General features: G+C 37.6%; 1 protein-coding gene and 6 non-coding genes across 7 annotated transcripts in view; 1 reads left to right on the top strand and 6 right to left on the bottom strand.

The window, feature by feature from the left end:
- LOC127867317 (transient receptor potential cation channel subfamily M member-like 2) overlaps positions 1 to 18,609 on the bottom strand; it is a 418,942-nt gene that overhangs the window by 331,001 nt on the left and 69,332 nt on the right. The window lies entirely within an intron of this gene.
- On the top strand, positions 2,249 to 2,321 carry Trnar-ucu (transfer RNA arginine (anticodon UCU)). Its single transcript has one exon. It is a non-coding gene; the product is annotated as a tRNA-Arg (tRNA).
- On the bottom strand, positions 8,279 to 8,351 carry Trnai-uau (transfer RNA isoleucine (anticodon UAU)). The gene has a single exon. It is a non-coding gene; the product is annotated as a tRNA-Ile (tRNA).
- Trnar-ccu (transfer RNA arginine (anticodon CCU)) lies at positions 10,411 to 10,482 on the bottom strand. Its single transcript has one exon. It is a non-coding gene; the product is annotated as a tRNA-Arg (tRNA).
- On the bottom strand, positions 12,494 to 12,566 carry Trnar-ucu (transfer RNA arginine (anticodon UCU)). Its single transcript has one exon. It is a non-coding gene; the product is annotated as a tRNA-Arg (tRNA).
- On the bottom strand, positions 17,135 to 17,207 carry Trnar-ccu (transfer RNA arginine (anticodon CCU)). Its single transcript has one exon. It is a non-coding gene; the product is annotated as a tRNA-Arg (tRNA).
- Positions 17,436 to 17,508, bottom strand: Trnar-ucu (transfer RNA arginine (anticodon UCU)). Its single transcript has one exon. It is a non-coding gene; the product is annotated as a tRNA-Arg (tRNA).

Consider the following 18,609-nt stretch of genomic DNA (forward strand, 5'->3'; position numbering starts at 1 on the left):
CAGTAAAATTTGCAATTATGTACGCCTCCGTGGCCTAATGGATAAGGCACCGGCCTCCTAAGCCGGGGATTGCGGGTTCGAGTCCCGCCAAGGTTGGAATAATTTTATATTATTTACTGACATCCCGATAGTTAGTGTAAGCAATTGAAATATAATTTATAACCTTACACAGTTGAAAATAAACGAATAATTTCTGAGTATGCAACTGTAAAGCAAGAATGTCATAGAATAACACTAACAAAAGTGTTGTTGTTGTTGGTACAGCTGTCTTACTGAACAATTACGATTTGAAGACGACGAACAATATACAAAAAGTCGTTAACAGTGTGCAGAGTCAACGGGGTTTTCAGGGGTTTTCACACGGGCTGGGCAGAATGTAATCACACCGTTAAGACTTTTATTTTTGCAAATATCTCAAGTTATTGAAATACATTTGAAAAAAATCTTTAGTGCATACACGACAATTTTTTTGCAGTTTGTGAAAATATCTAAAGGTATGAGAACAAATCCTTGAAAACGTCTGAAATCGGTAACAAAATTTTACGTTCATGAAACATAGCCGTATATTATGATTGCAAAAGTTATTTGTAATAAAGAACCACTTACCGTCGTGTTAAATGCAATAAAGTTAAAAGGTGGAACCCGAAAAAGTCACGTGACCCTGCAACCTGGCTTTGTTCGCATAAAAAGAAGAGGAACGCGTAGAGATAAAACACTACGGTGGGATACATAAATAGGACAACCAAAGAAACATACACAAAGGTCAAAATGATAGAGATATACTTGAAACAGTTGTGTAAGAGTTAAGCACTAGCCTTGCTAGGAGACAACAAATTAAATTCAGTATGTTATGTTATGTTGTTTTAACTTGTTATAGTTTGTTTGTCGTACAAATGTACATTGTCTTAGTAGTATCACACATGTGATAAGGCAATTATAGACAATCAAGTCAAGAACACAAGCGTGCTGTTTCTAAGACGTTTATTTTACAACTGGCAGATAACATGTGCTAGTGCCGCGGGTAGCGGTCAGTGGACATGCGCATAGAGAAAAACATGCAGACACGTGTTCGACATATATTACACAGAATACATTCCATTAACGTGAAACAAAATGGATAACGGGGTGTGAGCGCCAAGCATGGGGTTCGAACCCGATATAATGACTCTCGTCTTCTACCGAGTGATCTTTACGGGTTTACATTACATTTAAATTTTATAGTTATTCATGTTCTCCCATAATACATCTCGTATTCCTGTTATTTGTCTAAATATTAATGACTAAGATTTTTGCTCTGATAACATTATCAACAATCAAAGTACCTGTTCGATATTATTTCGTTTAATTTAATATTGAACATAGAGACTTCTGTATTATTGTTAAAGGGGTCTTTTCACGTTTTGGTGAATTTACAAAATTAAAATAAAATGTTTCAGATTCGCAAATCTATTATATGCATCTTTTGACGAATTAAAAACCTGAAAATTATAAAGCGTTGCAACGCAAAACGATTAAATAATTTGGAGATTTCTGTTTTTGTCGTTATATTTTGTGACACTAGGAGGATTGAAATAAAGTATAAAATACATCACTCATCGTATGAGCACGGATGGCCGAGTGGTCTAAGCGTTAGACTTTTACTCCAGGGGTCAGTGGTTCGAGCCCAGATTAGACTTTTTTTCTTTAATTTTAATCTTGTTTTTTTTTACTGGAGCTTTTAAGATCCAATGTTTACGTTTATCAATATAAAGCATTTACTGACAAACTTCAATACATGCCAATATTCTGTGAAAAGGTCCCCTTAAATTACTTTTCAAGTTACAGTTGATCTCAAAGACAAATGGAAGGCAGAAATACTTATAACATACATACTGCATTTAACAAATACTCGAACAAGAACATATTTCGGCGTTAGATTATGAAAGGCAACAGTAATAGCGTATTTTCTCAAGATTTGTTAGAGAATGTTGCTTTCTTTTGTTTTGCTTAGTTTGTATAGTGATTTGTCCAAGTAGTCTGTCAGTGCGCGAGAGGCTCTTACATTTCCCAAAGCAAATTAAACTTACTGGTATACGCGGCGTTTATGATAATTCCTTCACGCAGTCTAAATTACGTTTATTGTTCACTTACAGTACAGATACAATAACCAAACGTACGTTTGGTGTACATGCCTCGTATAAATTGTATACACTTTTTAAAGCAATGGTAATAGGAATATTCAGCTCTTAGTTTATTACAGCATTTATCCGCCACCGTGGCCTAATGGATAAGGCACCGGCCTTCTAAGCCGGGGATTGCGGTTTCGATCCCCGCCGGTGGTAAGTCTGATTTTATTTCAGGATAAGTATATCATCAGTTTGCGTTGTAATGTGATTTTAATCTTAAAAAAGCGTTAAGAATAACGATTAATCATCGATGATGCGACTAAGAAAAAGACACAATTTAGTGGCGATAATGGGCATAATTAGTCATCTGTTTGTACAAATCATGCAGAATTCCATGTCGGTCTCAGGAGCATTAATGCCACACAAAACATATTTGAGTATAGAACATGGCAAGGGATATCGATTGCGTCTTTATCGCTGAAATTCGCACGTACATAATGTAAGACAATAAGGTTTACAATAAATTGTGACTTGCTGAAAAAGTCAACTTTTGTAAGGCTTCAATCTATGGCGACAAGGAAATTGAAAGAAAGGGGTTTGTTGTCTTATTGCTTACATATAAATCGTACAAATTATACCAAACATTTCAGTGACACTGTATTTAAAAAAATCGTTGCTCCATGCTCCCAACTTTCAGTATGTAACGTTGCTGCCAGGACTTCCCCGTTCGCGCATGTGTAATCTGTACGGAAAAGCATCTTCCATGATGGCAGGCAATGGTAGGAAAATGGGTATCGGCAACGCAATTTCCACAAAATACACCGGTAAACTCATCCTGAAAGTTTATCTTTCAACTAGCAAGAGAAATGGACCGAACTATTGGAGACACACATAATAAAAGATAACGTTCTTATATGATTATGTTATTATAACATAGTTTTCATATCATGTCTCTGTGCTTAAGCGAGTTGTCTGCTTGACTGACAGTCTCTGTAGCCAACTATATCCTGCTGGTGTGGGTAACAATGCCTGCTTCTCGAATCTGCTATTTAAGTGTGAGTATAATTCTGGTTAAAGCTGTCTTGAATTCTTCCACCAGTGAGGACAGTTGGAGTTGTAGCTTATTGCTCTTTCCGTACAGTCCTACGCTGGAGAAACTGGGAAGGGTATTCCTAGCCACTTTCTTATGTGAAGGCTGGTGATCCTCACTAAGTCTTCTATTACTGAGCTCATAAAGCATCATTGGCCATATTAATATGTGTTTATTTTCCTCTTCTTGAAATTTTGATTGTTTAGTACAAACAACAACATTATAGTTCAAGTTCTTATATGATACGTTAGCTTTACAGTATAGTGGCATATTATGATATGCTTTAATATAGTTTATAGTCACAGTTTAAACTATGAAATTGCTTTTTAAGTCAGAATGTAATAATAAGTTATTTAAAACAACCGTACTTCAATCTACTGTATGCTACTTTCCGTTTAGTGTAAATAATTGAAAAAGTATGCCCATGATGGCAAAACAAATGTGTTTTTCAATATTAATATTTTTTTGTTGCATAATCTGAAAATGTTCATTAATATTCAAGTTCTGTAATATAATAATATTCCAATTCCAACGCTTAGAGTGCCGGTGCCGTTTCCATTAGGCCACGGCGGCAGAGGAATGCAATTCTAAAGTAAGAAATCAATATGTCAATAGTATTGCTTTTAAACGTGTATAAGAGGTATATGTACACCAAACGTATACACTGTATCCTACGGTACATTAGTAGGATACCGTGATACACAAGCTGTATTGTGGCATAATATGAACTATTTTTAATATTCAAGGTGTGTAAGGAAAGCAATTAACGTGATTCAGACTGTGTAAATGTATCATCATAAAATTCACATGCATCTCGCGCACTGACGAGTCAATCTACAAGCTAAGCAAAGCAAATGAAATAATCACGTACTCTTACAACATTTGAGCAAATACGCCTTAACTCTTACCGATCACAATCAAACTCCGACAAAATTTCTAATTCGATTAATTAAAATATACATTATGTATGGTATTATGTTAGTTGAATAAAATTGCACACCCACCCTTCAATCTCTTGTAGACTCAAGTTCTATGACGGTTTTGTATTCATCATCATCACTTAGTCCATCCGTCGTAAATAATTCGCGCCTGGTCCATGGCCATCTCGGGAGGGTGGAACCACCGTGACTACGATGTGAATGTCGATAGCTCTACTTCCTCCAGATTATGTCTCCTAGACTCTGTCCCAACCTGCTGGACGACCACTCTGGAGCTTTGCTCATTTTCCTGATAGTCCTCCGTCTATTCATGCCAGTAAACCCAACTGCTAACATCAGTCGGCACACATATTGTGCTCTAATCCCTCAAACGCCTACTTCTATGGGGAACAACCAAGTACGCTAGACTCTTTGGTTGCAATCATTTGGCAGCTCTGTGTACGTGGCTTTTTCCCTCTAGAAGACCTCCTCGCATCTGGCGTCCAATAGTAAGGTTAACTCGATCACGATGAGTCGTTCCCCCGCCTCTGACCACGGCACGACGTCGAGTCTGAGTTTTTTTCTGGACGATACTTTAGAAGAACAGCTTCTTCTCAAGGTAAACCTTTGCTTCATCCGGTTGCGCCTTCGAGAATTGAGGTTTTCTGCGTCGGTTGTCCCTGTGCAGTTTCAGCCGGCTTGGCGAGGTTTTTTTCTCGAACAACTACTGCATACCCATTTCCCTTCTTGTTCAAGCCCGTCAGCCAGCTCTTTGAGGACGTTGTCGTGACGCTATCTGTATATTATTTTGACAGCGCTGTATGGCAGTAAGAAAGAACATGTTCTAAAGTGCCGGGACGATCACAAAGTTTGTATGTAGGATCTAGTATGAGTCATTAAAACAGCAGAGGTTGTCGGGGGTGGTAGGAGGTCATGGGCTGACCTAAGGAGGAAGGAAAGTCTGAAACTTCCAGATGTCGTCTCAATTCAATATCTTGTCTTGTATATTGCATGTTGTCCATGCTCCCTGAGTTCTCATTTCTCCCGCTCTAGCGTGCCTTGTTATATTTTGTCCGCCAGTCTTGTGCCTGGATCATGGCGCGCCTATCTTTCTTGTCTTCTTGGCTCCACAGAAGTGTTTTGTTGCTCCAATCTGCTGACGTTCGACAGCGGTCAATTTTATAATGTCTCTTTGTTTGAGCAAGTTCTCTGCTTGACTGACAGTCCTTGAAGCCGACTATTTCCTGCTGGTGGGGATAACAATGCCTGCTACTAGGATCCGCTTATCTACTTAGTATTTAAGTGCGAGTACAAGTCTCGTGTTACCTGTCTTGAATTCCTCCAACAGTGAGTTGCAGCTTGTTGCTCTATCCGTACAGTCCAACGATGGAGAAACTAAGGGGTATTCATAGCCACTTTGTTATGTGACGGCTGGTGATTCTCTCTAAGGCTTCTATTACTGATCGACACCTCATACAGCATCATTGACCAGATTAGTGTGTGTATATTTTTCCTCTTCGTAAAATTGTGATTGTTGAGTACAAAAGCTGTACCAACAACAACAGAGCAGTTTGTTTTCTTCTATGAAACACTAGCTTTATGGTGGCAAAATCTGAAATATTGTTTATATATAAGCTGTGTAGAAAAATTAAATAATATTCCAATCGTTAACACTTACATGTTGTCGGGATATCCATACTGTATATAAAATTATTCTAACCTCCGGCGGTACTCGAACCCGCAATCCGCGGCTTAGGAGGCCGATGCCTTATCCATTAGGCCACGGGGCTTACTTCAGTGTTTTTCTTACTGATTGATTGGTCATAGATTAAAATATCGCATTGCCTTTCAAGCAGAATTTAATATGTTGTTTCAACCAACCATTACTTCAATCCACTGTATCCTTCTATCCGTTTGGCGCAAATAATTGAATAATTATGCCCATGATCTCAACACAATTGTGTTTGTCAATATTACTATTTTTTAAGTCGCATCATCTGTAAATATTCGTTAATATTCAAGTTTTGTAAAATACTAATATTTCCGTTCCAACGCTTACTGCTGACATCGCAATGTTGAAAATGAAATATAACTTACCACCGGCGGGGATCGAAACCCCGCAGTACAAGGCTTAGAAGGCCGGAGCCTTATCCATTAGGCCACGTTTGCAGTTGAAATTCGTTTTAACGTAAGAAATCAATATCCGAATAGTATTCCTTTTAAAAGTGTATACAAGGTATATGTACACCAAACGTATCAATTGTATCAACAGTATATAAACAATAAACGCGGTATAGACTGAGTGAAGGAATCATCATAAACGATGCGTATAGGCTTAATTTGATGTGGGAAATGTACGAGACTTTTATGCTCGGAGTCTTTGGTTTGAGCCCACGTTTGGCGCATGCATTATTTTAACACATAAACATTTTATGTTTTACGAAGTTATAATTCAGTAAAGAATATATCTTTACCCAATGTGTTTATATGTTTTTGTCTTTTAAGTGTTACTAGTATATCATTATCGGATTTACCTGCTTTTTGTTATAGAGATTTCAAGGTTATGTACTTCTACTTCATGGTTTATCTTTTTCGTTGTCCATTTCTTCAGGTATGCTCTTCTCATTTCGCGAATTAAATGCCTTTTTATAGACAGACAGACGAACAGACATACATTTTATTTGACTTGCACAATGTACATCATCAACATCACATGTGGTTGGTATGTATATATGTCAACATGTATATGCGCAGAACAGAAACGTCTACAAACATGAATATATACAAAACAAATGTATTGGTTGATTACGTTATACGTTTTAACAAGTTTGATCTTATACTCAACGATTCCTTGACAAATAAACACAGTTTTATCAGTTCCAACCTATTGGTTGATTGCAGCAATTGTAATACTTAAAAACATATGGATGATTATAGTAATATTTTTATGTATATCTTTCTTATACCAATAAATGTTGAACGAATACATACAAAATGAAATTCGTCCTTTATAGTGTACCTGTTTTTGTTTTTGTTATCAAGACTATTTGCAAATATTCTTTTATATTATGGGTGTCTCCATCAGTTCGGTGCATATCATTGACGATTAGATTGAATGATGAATGTTCAGAATGAGCTGATTGGTTAACTGACCTTTAGTGGAAAATATTCTACCGAAACACATTTTCTCACCGATGCCTGAAATCATGAAAGATGCTTTTTCCTAGATGTTACACATGTGCAAACCGGAAGACATGACAGCAGTGTTACATTCTAAAAGTTGATAATAGTGATCGATTGCTTTCAGTATGGGGCATCGAATTTAAGAAAGTACATGTACATATTCCAGGATAGGTTTTGGTATAAATTGGACGATGTACATGTAAGAAATAGGACAATAAGTCTTTGTTCATTTTTTTGTGACATTGGCTTGTAGTCTTACATCTTGCTTGCAATGTTAATTCCCCAATGTGTTTAGTAGGGCATTATTGCTAGTCAATCTAAACTCTTACTTGTTTTGTGAGAGTAGATTAATAATTTTGCCCATGATCAAAACATGATTGTGCTCATCACTGTTTCAGTCGCATAATCTTTATCGCAAATAATCAAGTTGTGAAAGCTTTTATTAAAGTCTCATAATAAAAACATAGTTAGGACTTATAAGAACTTGTACTTTGAGTACTTTGGTCCTGACGGACATGACAAAACAACCCGGCTTCGTAAGTTTGAGTGTGTATGGCTATTTATATAAATAAAAATCGTTCGAAATCAGTTCAAGCTATGTCGTCTACGTGGCATCGTCAAATACAAATTCTTTTTTATGTGAGAACAATATTATATGTATATTGTATACATATGCTGATTGATTTCACGAACATGCTCGGATAAAGGCCGTTAGTCCTATATTCTTAAGAATGAATAAAGTCTATTGCTACTGTCACACGTTTCTTCCTTGGTCGGTCATTCCCATCAGTGTAAAAAGGGAGTTGTTCGTATAAGATTTTGTATAAGTGTACTTGCGTTATGAAATGCAAGTTTGTCTTGAAACTATGTGCACATGTGGCCACAATTTCGCAAATCACAAAACACAGTTGTTGCTTATGTGTGTTTTTTAACATAGTAAGAACAGACCCACGCTGACTTTTCGCCATGCTGAAAATATAACTCACCACCGGCGGGGATCGAACCCGCAATCCCCGGCTTATAAGGCCGGTGTCTTATCCATTAGGCAACGGTGGCTGATACATGGTTCTTGAGTACACTGGTTTAAAAGTAATAATTTAATGTTTAGCATTGCTTTTAAGTAGAAATCAATAGGCCTATAGCATATCCTTTAAACGTGCATACAAGTGGTATTTACACAAAACTTACTTTATCCACTGAATCCTACTGTTTTTGAAAATTAACGTGATTCAGAATGCGTTAAGGAATCATCGTAATATGCACGTGCATCTCGCGCACTGACAAATCAATCTACAAACTAGGCAAAGCAAAATAAATTACCACATACTCTTACAACTGTTGAGAAAATACGTCTTAACTTTTACCGTTTACAATCAAACTCCGACAAAAATTTCTTATTAGTTGAATAAAAAATATTTTGCTTATGATACCATGTTAGTTGAATACAATCGCACATACACATTAAATCTCCTGTAGAGTCAATTACTATGGTGTTTGTGGATTGCGGATCGACATTCATCATCAGCATGGAGTCCCTCCGCCGTCAATGTTTTGCGCCTAATCCATGTACATCTAGGGAGGGTTGGCCACCACAGCTACGGTTTGAATGTCGATAGCTCTACTTCTTCAAGCTCGTGTATTCCCGCCTGTGTCACAACCTGCTGGGCGACCGCTATGGAACTTTCCTCGGTTTCCGGATAGTCTGCCGTCTATTCCTGCCAGTTAACTCGACTGCTAACATCAGTCGACACACAGATTGTGCACTTAACCTTCTAGCGCCTACTTCTATGGGGAACAACCAGTTGCGCCAATCTCTTTGGTTGCAATCTTCTGGCAGTTCTGTGTACGTGGCCGTTATCCCTCGCATTTGCCTCCTCGCGTCTGGTTTCCCAAGGTTAACTTGATCACGATGAGTCATTTCCCTGCCTCTTACCACAGCATAATGTCGAGCCTGAGGTTTTCTGGACGATACTTTGGAAGAACAGCTTCTTGCAAAGGTCAATCTTTGCTTCATTCGGTTTCGCATTCGAGAATTGAGATTTTCTGCTTCGGCTGTCCCTGTGCAGTTTCATCCGGCTTGACGAGTTTTTTTTTCGCGGATAACTACTGCGTACGTGTTTCAATTTTTGTTCAAGCGAGTCTACCAGCTCTTTGAGAACGTTGTCGCAACGTCATATGTATATTCCTTGTGACAGCGCTGTAGGACAGCAAGAAAGAACATCTTCTAGAGTGCCGAACGATCACAAAGTTTGCATTTTGGATCTGGTATGAGTCCCTAACGACAGAGGTTGTCGGAGGATGGTAGGAGGTCATGGGCTGACCTAAGGAGGAAGAGAAGTCTAAAGGAGTCATACTTCCAGATGTCGTAACAGGTCAATATCTTGTCTTGTGTATTGTATGTTGTCCATGTTCCCTGTGTTATACTGTCTACCGCTCGAGCGTGTCTTGGTGAATTATGTCCGCCTAACTTCTGTCTGGATCATGGCGCATCTCTCTTTCTTGTCTGCTCGGCTGCACAGAAGTGTTTGTGTTGCTCCAATCCGCTGACGTTCGACAACCGTCAATTTCACAATGTCTCTTTGCTTGAGCGAGTTCTCTGCTTGACTGACAGTCTCTGTAGCCGATTATATCCTGCTGGTGGGGGTAACAATGACTGCTACTCGGATCTTCTTATCTGCGGAGTATTTACGTTTGAGTACAAGTCTCGTGTTATCTGTCTTGAATTCCTCTTCCAGTGAGTTGCAGCTTGTTGCTCTATCCGTACAGTCCAACGCTGGAGAAACTGGATGGGTTGGGGGTATTCATATCCACTTTCTTATTTGATGGGTGGTGATCCTCTCTAATGCTTCTATTACTGAGCTTGACATGTCATACAGCATCACTGGCCAGATTAATGTGTGTATACTTTTCCTCTTCTTAAAATTTTGATTGTTTAGTACAAAAGCTGTACCAACAACAACATAGTAATTTGTCTTCTTCTATGATACACTAACTTTATGGTGGCAGAAATCTGAAATATTTTTAATATTCAAGCTGGGTAAAGAAACAAATAACATTTTAGTTGTTAACACTTAATTTCGGGATCACCCTATAATATGATATATAAAATGATACTAACCTCCGGCGGGACTCGAACCCGCATCCCCGGCTTAGGAGGCCGGTGCCTTATCCATTGGGCCACGGAGGCGTAATTTAATGTTTATCTTACTGATTGATTGTTCATAGTTTTAAATATAACATTGCTTTTAAGTCAGAAGTTAAAAAGTAATTTAAACCATCCTTACTTCACGGCCGTTAATTACGCGCGCCACCTCTTTTTTGCGATGCATTATTAAATGAGCCAATGCAACTTCCGAGAAGGCGCTCAGGCCCGAATGTTTTGAAATTTCATGAACAATTGTACAGTGTGATTAGTTTTTATATGTTTTTTTGTAAACATCATTCGCATTATTTTTAAAAGCGGGCAATGTAGTGCGATTCAACGAAGATTAATTCGTCAAAAAATGTACAAACACGTACATTCTTAACCCATTTAAAAACGTGAGAACCTTAATAAGTTGTGGCATGGTGGATTTAAAAAAGCATTTCGATGAGTTTTTCCTGTGTGACGAGAACATGTCCACCCAATTTAATCGCTAACGGCATCAAACGATTGCGTACAACATCCATGCTGCGTGCATACAATTATTGGCTTCTTGCCGACGTAGTAGATAATTTTGCATTTTTCCAAAAGAGATGGAGCCAATGCTTAGGAGGTGGCGCTAATGATAGGAGGTGTTGCCAATGCATGATGTATCAATAAACAGTCGTATTGAATGACATTATCACATGACGTAGATTTGATAGATAATGTTATTTCTATATTAAATATATTTTTCAACGTACATACGAAGGTTCAAATCTTTGCAGGACATAAACACAGTCTATAATAAATAAGATGTAGTTTTTTAAATAAATAAGTGATCAACTCAATTGAGAAGTCATCAACATGAATAAAACATATCGTACGATGTATATCAAAAATTTGTAATACTCAATCCAACCAATAACTTAATGTTCAACATTATCAAAATAATTCATCAACATCAATATGTGTATACAGTATTATAATTCACGAAATAAGTATAAGATTACACTTCTACGTGTAACTATGATTTGTGGCCGTTAATCCAAATGCTTAATTTACTAAAAGGCCAAGTTCAACGAATCTTAATTAGTCTCATTTATGTTGTTTTTCCCACCATCAACTCTTAACAATAGAGATAGCTCGGTCTTTTTCCGTTAATATTTTTGTATAAAACATGTTAAATGTTGTTATCTTACAAAGACGAACGTTTAAATCCATCAATACATTATAGAAAACTACTTTTTCTATTAAAAAAGCAAGCGACTAAAAATTGCAAAAGTAGTCAGCTTTCAAAAAATAATGTAAGTCCAAAAACAAAAAAGAAACCATAACATAAAATATTTCACTGTAAAATAGCTATAAATGTTCATTAGCGCCACCTCCTAATCTGAGCGCCACCTCCTTGGTATTGGATCCATCTCTTTTTGAAAAATGCAAATTTATCTATTAGATGGACTAGAAGCCGATATATTTATTCAAGCATTAACTTGTACAGGTTCAAAGAAATCGTTTTATGTAATAAGCGTTTTAATTGGCAGGGAATTTGCTCGTCACACAGGCAAAATACATCGATTTGCTTGTACGAATTATACCATGCCGCAATTTATAAAGGTCCCCACGTTTCCAAATGGGTTGTGTTTGTATGTTTATGTACATTTTTAGATGAATTTATAATCACTGAATCGCGCTACATTGGCCGATTGTTTTTAATATTGCGAAAAGTGTTGAAAAACATATTACACCTAATCACATTGTAAAATTATCCGTTAAACATCGGGCCTGAGCGCCACCTCAGAGGTTGCATTGGCTCATTTATTAATGCATCTCAAAAAGAGGTGACGCGCGTGATTAACGGTCGTGTACTTCAATCCACTGTATCCTACTTTCCGTTTAGCGCAAATAATTGAATCAGTATGCCCATGATTCAAACACAAACGCAAACACAGTTGTATTTTTCAATATTACTATAAGTTGCATCATCTGTAAATATTCGATAATATTTAAGTTTTGTTATATAATAATATTTCCATTCTAACGCTACTGATCGCCATGCTGGAAATGAAATAAAACTTACCACAGGCGGGGATCGAACCCGCAATCCACGGCTTAGAAGGCCGATGCCTTATCCATTAGGCCACGGTGGCAGATAAAAGCTGTCTTAAAGTAAGAAATGAATATGCCAATAGAATTGCTTTTGAAAACACTACAGAAACCCATTATCCTACAGATGCCTTCAATCATAGAAGATGTTTTCGGCCTGGGGCGTAGCCCCAAGGCCATAGTAATGATACAAATTGTTTGAGCCTATCCGAATCGGCTGGCTGCCAAATCAAAATTCCCAAAAGTCCGATTTACCACTTAAATCACGCGCAATAAAATTGGTTCTTCGCATATCTCAATAACCCGCCTTGTAAATACAGAACATTACTATATAACATAACAGTGTTGCTCTAAGCATTGGCTACGACATAGTTTTCATTGTTTGCATATTCATGCGAGAATACGTTCCTCACTTGACGGTCTAGGCCGAAAAGATGTGTTTACGGAAACAGAAAGATTTTTTTTCTGAGACCTTTTTTGAAGAAATAATATTTGGTATTTATAAACATATTTTAAAATATTGTTATTTTATTTTGTGTTAACAAGACATTCCAAAAAAAAAGATAATGAAAATAAACAACAAATTTTTACGATCATTCTCGGAAATAGACGAAGTAACCGGATATGATATTTTACTGCGCAGATCGAGCGCGCACATCGAGCAAATCCAGCGCGAAAAGTTCTACGTTTTACAATTTTTACAATCTGTACACAGTTTTTTTTTCAGAGTAAGTGGATTTTCTTTTGTATACATATTACATAGGAAGTATGAGTGTTTTTCATGATCTGTTAATTATGTAATAAAACGCTATTTTATGCTATTGCAAGTGATTTATGTGACGCCAACAATAACAGTTTTTTTGCGGCCATGTTGTTGTTGTTGTATATCTTCACCGCCTATGTGAACGAACCTCTACTTGATCTTTAGAGTTGAACAAAAGGTTATCGTTCCCACCACTAGTATCGTGTAGTCCTCCACCGTCTTTGTACACTGTAGTATATACAAAAATATTGTCTTTTCTTACAGTCTCTGAGCTTCTGCACTCAACCGCTAGGGTCAATCCGTATACATTTGGACAAAGGAAGAAATTCGGACTATACTTCTTCCCAAGCACACTAAATCTAGCCCCAGGCCTTCAGCGCCTACAGCACTTTGATTTCATAGATGTTATAAATGCGCAAACCGGAAGTCTTGACAGCAGTGTTACATGCTAAAAGTAGATAATATTCATCAACAGATTTGAACATGGGTCATCGAATTTTTAAAAGTACAGATTTCAGGATATGTTTTGGTATACATTGGACGATTTATATTTAAAAAAATAGGACTATAAGCCTTTATTTTAACTGCTTGTGACATTGGATTGTAGTCTCACAAATTGCTTGCCACGTTAATACCCAAATGTATTTTGTTGGGCATTTTTTCTCGTCAACCTAAACTTGTGCTTGTTTTGTGAGAGTAGATTAATAATTATGCCTATGATCACAACATAATTGTGCTCTTCACTATTTTTAGTCGCACCATCTGTATGGTATCGCTAATAATCAAGTTGTGTGATATTTTATTTAAGTCTCAAAATAAAGAAACATATTTAGGACTTATTAGTTCACAGCATTACATTGCATTGCGGAGTACTTTTGTCCTGACGGACAAGAGAAAACAATTACACAAGAAAACAATTCTATTACTGAGCTCGATACCTCGTGCAGAATCATTGGCTAGATTATTCTTTGTAGTAAGGCTCGATTGGTCATTGTCGGCTCTGGTACTACTTAAATTAACCCCTGGTACTTTAAAGTATAATTAAATGTACCCCGGGAACGGAAAATATACCAACACGTACTCGGCGAATTTCGACTGTACCTGAGTTTTTTCCCGCAAAAATTCCGATTATTTCAGCTTGTGTTGGTAACAGTGCCTGCTTCTCGGATCTGCATATCTGCGGAATCTCTTAGTGTGAGTACAAGTCTCGTTTTAGATGTCTTGAATCCTTACATCAGTGAGGACGGCGGAAGCTGCAGCCTGTTTCTCTTTCCGCACAGTCCTTCGCTGAAGAAAATGTAGGGTATTCCTAGCCACTTTCGTATGTAAAGGCTGGTGACCTGTTCTCGTTGTTTTATCAAAGCAATGTAATAATGTTCTTTTATATGCTGTGTGTCTCCATCAGTTCGGTGCATATCATTGACGATTAGGTTGGATGATGAATGTTCAGGATGAGTTGATAGGTTTACTGAGTTTCAGTCGAAAATGCTTTACCGAAACACATTTTCCTACCGATGCCTGCAATCACGGCATATGCTTTTTCCTAGGTGTTACACATGCGCACACAGGAAGTCCTGACAGCAGTTTTATATGCTAAAAGTTGATAATAGCAATCAATTTATTTGAGCATTGAGCATCAAATTTTAAATAGTATAGATTTCGGAATATGTTTTGGTATGAATTGGACGATATATATGTAAAAAATATGAGAACAAGTCCTTTTTTCATCGTTTTGTCACATTGAATTGTAGTCTCACATCTTGCTTGCCATGTTTATACTCAAATGTGTTTTGTTGGACATTATTGCTCGTCAACCTAACCTTTTGCTTGTTTTGTGCAAATAGATGAATAATTGTGCCCATGACCGCAACATAATTGTGCTCTCATTATTTTTAGTTGAATCATCTGTATGGTATCGCTAATAATCAAGTTGTGTAAAATTTTACATAAAAAAGGAACACAGTTAGGACTTATTAGTGCTACGCCTAACATCGGATAGCGAAGTACTTTTGTCCTGACGGACATGTGAAAACAAACCGGTTTTTTAAGTTTGTGTATGGCTATTTATAGAAATAAAAAGCGTTCGCAGTTAGTTCTAGCGAGGTCGCCACGTGGCAACGTCAAATTCAAAAGCCGGAAATTGGGGGTTTGATACCCGCCGATGGTAAACTTGAATATTAACAAATATTTACAGATGATGCATCTTAAAAAATAGTAATATTTAAAAACACAATCATGATCATGATAAATAATTATTCAATTATTAGCGCCAAAAGGATAGTAGGATGCAGTGGATTAAAGTAATGTTTGGTTTAAATGACTTAAACTCTAACTTAAAAGCAATTTTATATTTAAAACTATGGCCAATCAATCAGTAAGATGAACACTAAAGTACGCATCCGTGGCCTAATGGATAATGTACCGGCCTCCTAAGCCGGGGATTGCGGGTTCGAGTCCCGCCGGAGGTTAGTATCATTTTATCTCTAAGATAAAAGATAAGGCGTATTTTCTAAACAGGTGTAAGAGTATGTGATAAGCATTGCTTTAAAGGTGTATACAAGTTATATTTACACACAACTTACTTTTATCCACTGAATTCTACTGTATGTTGAAAATTAACGTGATTCAGACTGCGTGAAGGAATCATCATAAAATGTATCTCGCGCACTGATAACTCAATCTACAAACAAAGCAAAGCAAAATAAATTATCACATACTCGTACAACTGTTGAGAAATACGTCTTAACTTTTACCGTCAACACTCACCTTGAATCTCCTGAAGACTCAACTGCATCATTAGCATGGAGTCCCTCCGTGATGAATGTTTGGCGCCTGATTCATGTACTTCTCTGAAGGGTGGGGACACCTTAGCAACAGTGTGAATGTCGATAGCTCTAGTATTCCCATTCCAACGCTTACTGCTGACATCGCAATTCTGAAAATGAAATAAAACGGTGGCAGATAAGGGCTGCTTTAAAGTAAAAAATCAATATGCCAATAGTGTTGCTTTTAAAAGTGTATACATGGTATATGTACACCAAACGTATCCACTGGTACATTAACAATAAACGCGTAATAGACTCAGTGAAGGAATCATCATAAACGCTCTGTATAGGCTTAATTTGATGCACGAGATTTTTATGCATGATGTCTTGTGTTCGAGCCCACGTTAGGCGAGTGCATTATTTGAATCCATTAAGATTTAATGTTTTACGAATTATTAAATATTTTAAAAACAAACTACCTTCGCTAAACGTGTTTATGTGTATTTGTCATTAAAGTGTTACTACTATATTATTATCGGGTGACCTGCTTTTTGTGTTAGAGTTTTATAATATTAGGTTCCTCCAATGTCTCTGTGCTTAAGCGAGTTCCCTGCTCGACTGACAGTCTCCGTTGCCAATTATTTCCTGGTGGTGTGGGTAACAGTGCCTGCTTCGTGGATATGCTCATCTGTGGAGACTCTTGTGAGTACAAGTCTCGTTTTTGCCCCTTTTTGTAAAGTTCTACGCTGGAGAAACTTGGGGTATTCCTAGCCACTTGCTTATGTGAAGTCTGGTTATCCACTCAAAGTCTTCTATTACTGAGCCCAATACCTTATGCAGCATCATTGGCCAGATTAGTATGTGTATATTTCTCCTCTTCCTGAAATATTTAATGTTTAGTCTTAAAGCTGTACGAACAACAGCATAACGGTTTATGTTCTTCTATGAAACACTTTATTGTGGCATAATCTGAATATTTTTTTAAATATTCAAGCTGTGTAAGGAAATTAATAATATTCCAGCTGTTAACGAATACAAGTAATGTCGGGATCGTCATACTGGAGATAAAATGATACAATGTACTAACCTCCGGCGGGACTCGAACCCGCAATCTCCGGCTTAGGAGGCCGGTGCCTTATCCATTAGGCCACGGATGCGTAATTTAGTGTCTATTAAACGGATCGATTGGCCATAGTTTAAAATTTAAATTGCTTTAAAGTATCCTACTTTCCGTTCAGCGCAAATAATTGGACAACTTTGTCATTAATCGCAAATCATTTTTTTTCAGTTAAGTTGCATCATATGTTAATGCTCCTAAATATTCAATCTGCGTAATATCATAACATTCCCGATTCAACGCTAACTGCCGAAAATGAAATAAAACTTACCACCGGCGGGGATCGAACCCGCAATCCCCGGCTTAGAAGGCCGGTGCCTTATCCATTAGGCCACGGTGGCAGATAAATGCTGTTATAAGGTAAGAAATAGTATTTTAATAGTATTGCTTTTAAACGTGTAAACAAGGTATATTTATACCAAACGTATCCACTCTATCCTACGGTACATTAGTAGGATACACGGATGCACTAGCTTTATAGTGGCATAATCTTCAAGCTGTATAAGGATAAAAAATAATATTCCAATTGACTTGAATCAGACTGCGTATAGGACCCATCATAAAATGCACGTACATATCGCACACTGACAAATCTAAAATCTTAGCAAAGCAAATTAAATAATCACTTACTCTTACAAAATTTGAGAAAATACGACTTATCTCATATCGATCACAATCAAACTCCGACAAACTTTCTAATTCGATGAATTAAACATATATTATGTATGGTACAATGTTAGTTTAATACAATCGCACAGCCACCCTTCAAGCTTTTGTAGACTCAAGTTATATGGTGGTTTTGTATTGAGGATCGACATTCATCATCAGCAAATATACCCTCCGTCGTAAATGTTTCGCGCCTGGTCAACGGGAATCTCGGGAGGGTGATGCCACCGTGCATACGATGTGAATATCGATAGCTCTACTACCTCCAGATTGTATCTTCTGGCCTCTGTCACAACCTGCTGGGCGACCGCTCTGATTCTTTGCTCATTTTCCAGATAGTCCGCCTTCTATTCCTGCCAGTAAACCCGACTGCTAACAGTCGGCACACAGATCGTGCACTAATCCCTCTAACGCCTACTTCTTTGGGCAACAACCATGTAAGCCAGTCTCCTTGGATGCAATATTCTGGCAGCTCTGTGTACATGGCCCTTTCCCTCTCGTAAGCCTCCTCGCATCTGGTTTTCCATGATACGGTTAACTCGATCACGTTGAGTCGTTTCCCCGCATCTGACTACAGCACGACGTCGAGTCTGAGCTTTTCTGGGCAATACCTTGGAAGAATAACTTCTTGTCAAGGTGACCCTTTGCTTCATCCAGTTGCGCCTTCGAAATTAAAGATTTTCTAAGTCGACTATCCTTGTGCATTTTCACCCGACTTGACGAGTTTTTTTTTCGCGGAGTACTACTACATCCCTGTTTCCTTTCTTGTTCAAACC

Source organism: Dreissena polymorpha, chromosome 2 (genome assembly GCF_020536995.1).
Source record: "Dreissena polymorpha isolate Duluth1 chromosome 2, UMN_Dpol_1.0, whole genome shotgun sequence".
NCBI lineage: Eukaryota > Metazoa > Mollusca > Bivalvia > Myida > Dreissenidae > Dreissena > Dreissena polymorpha.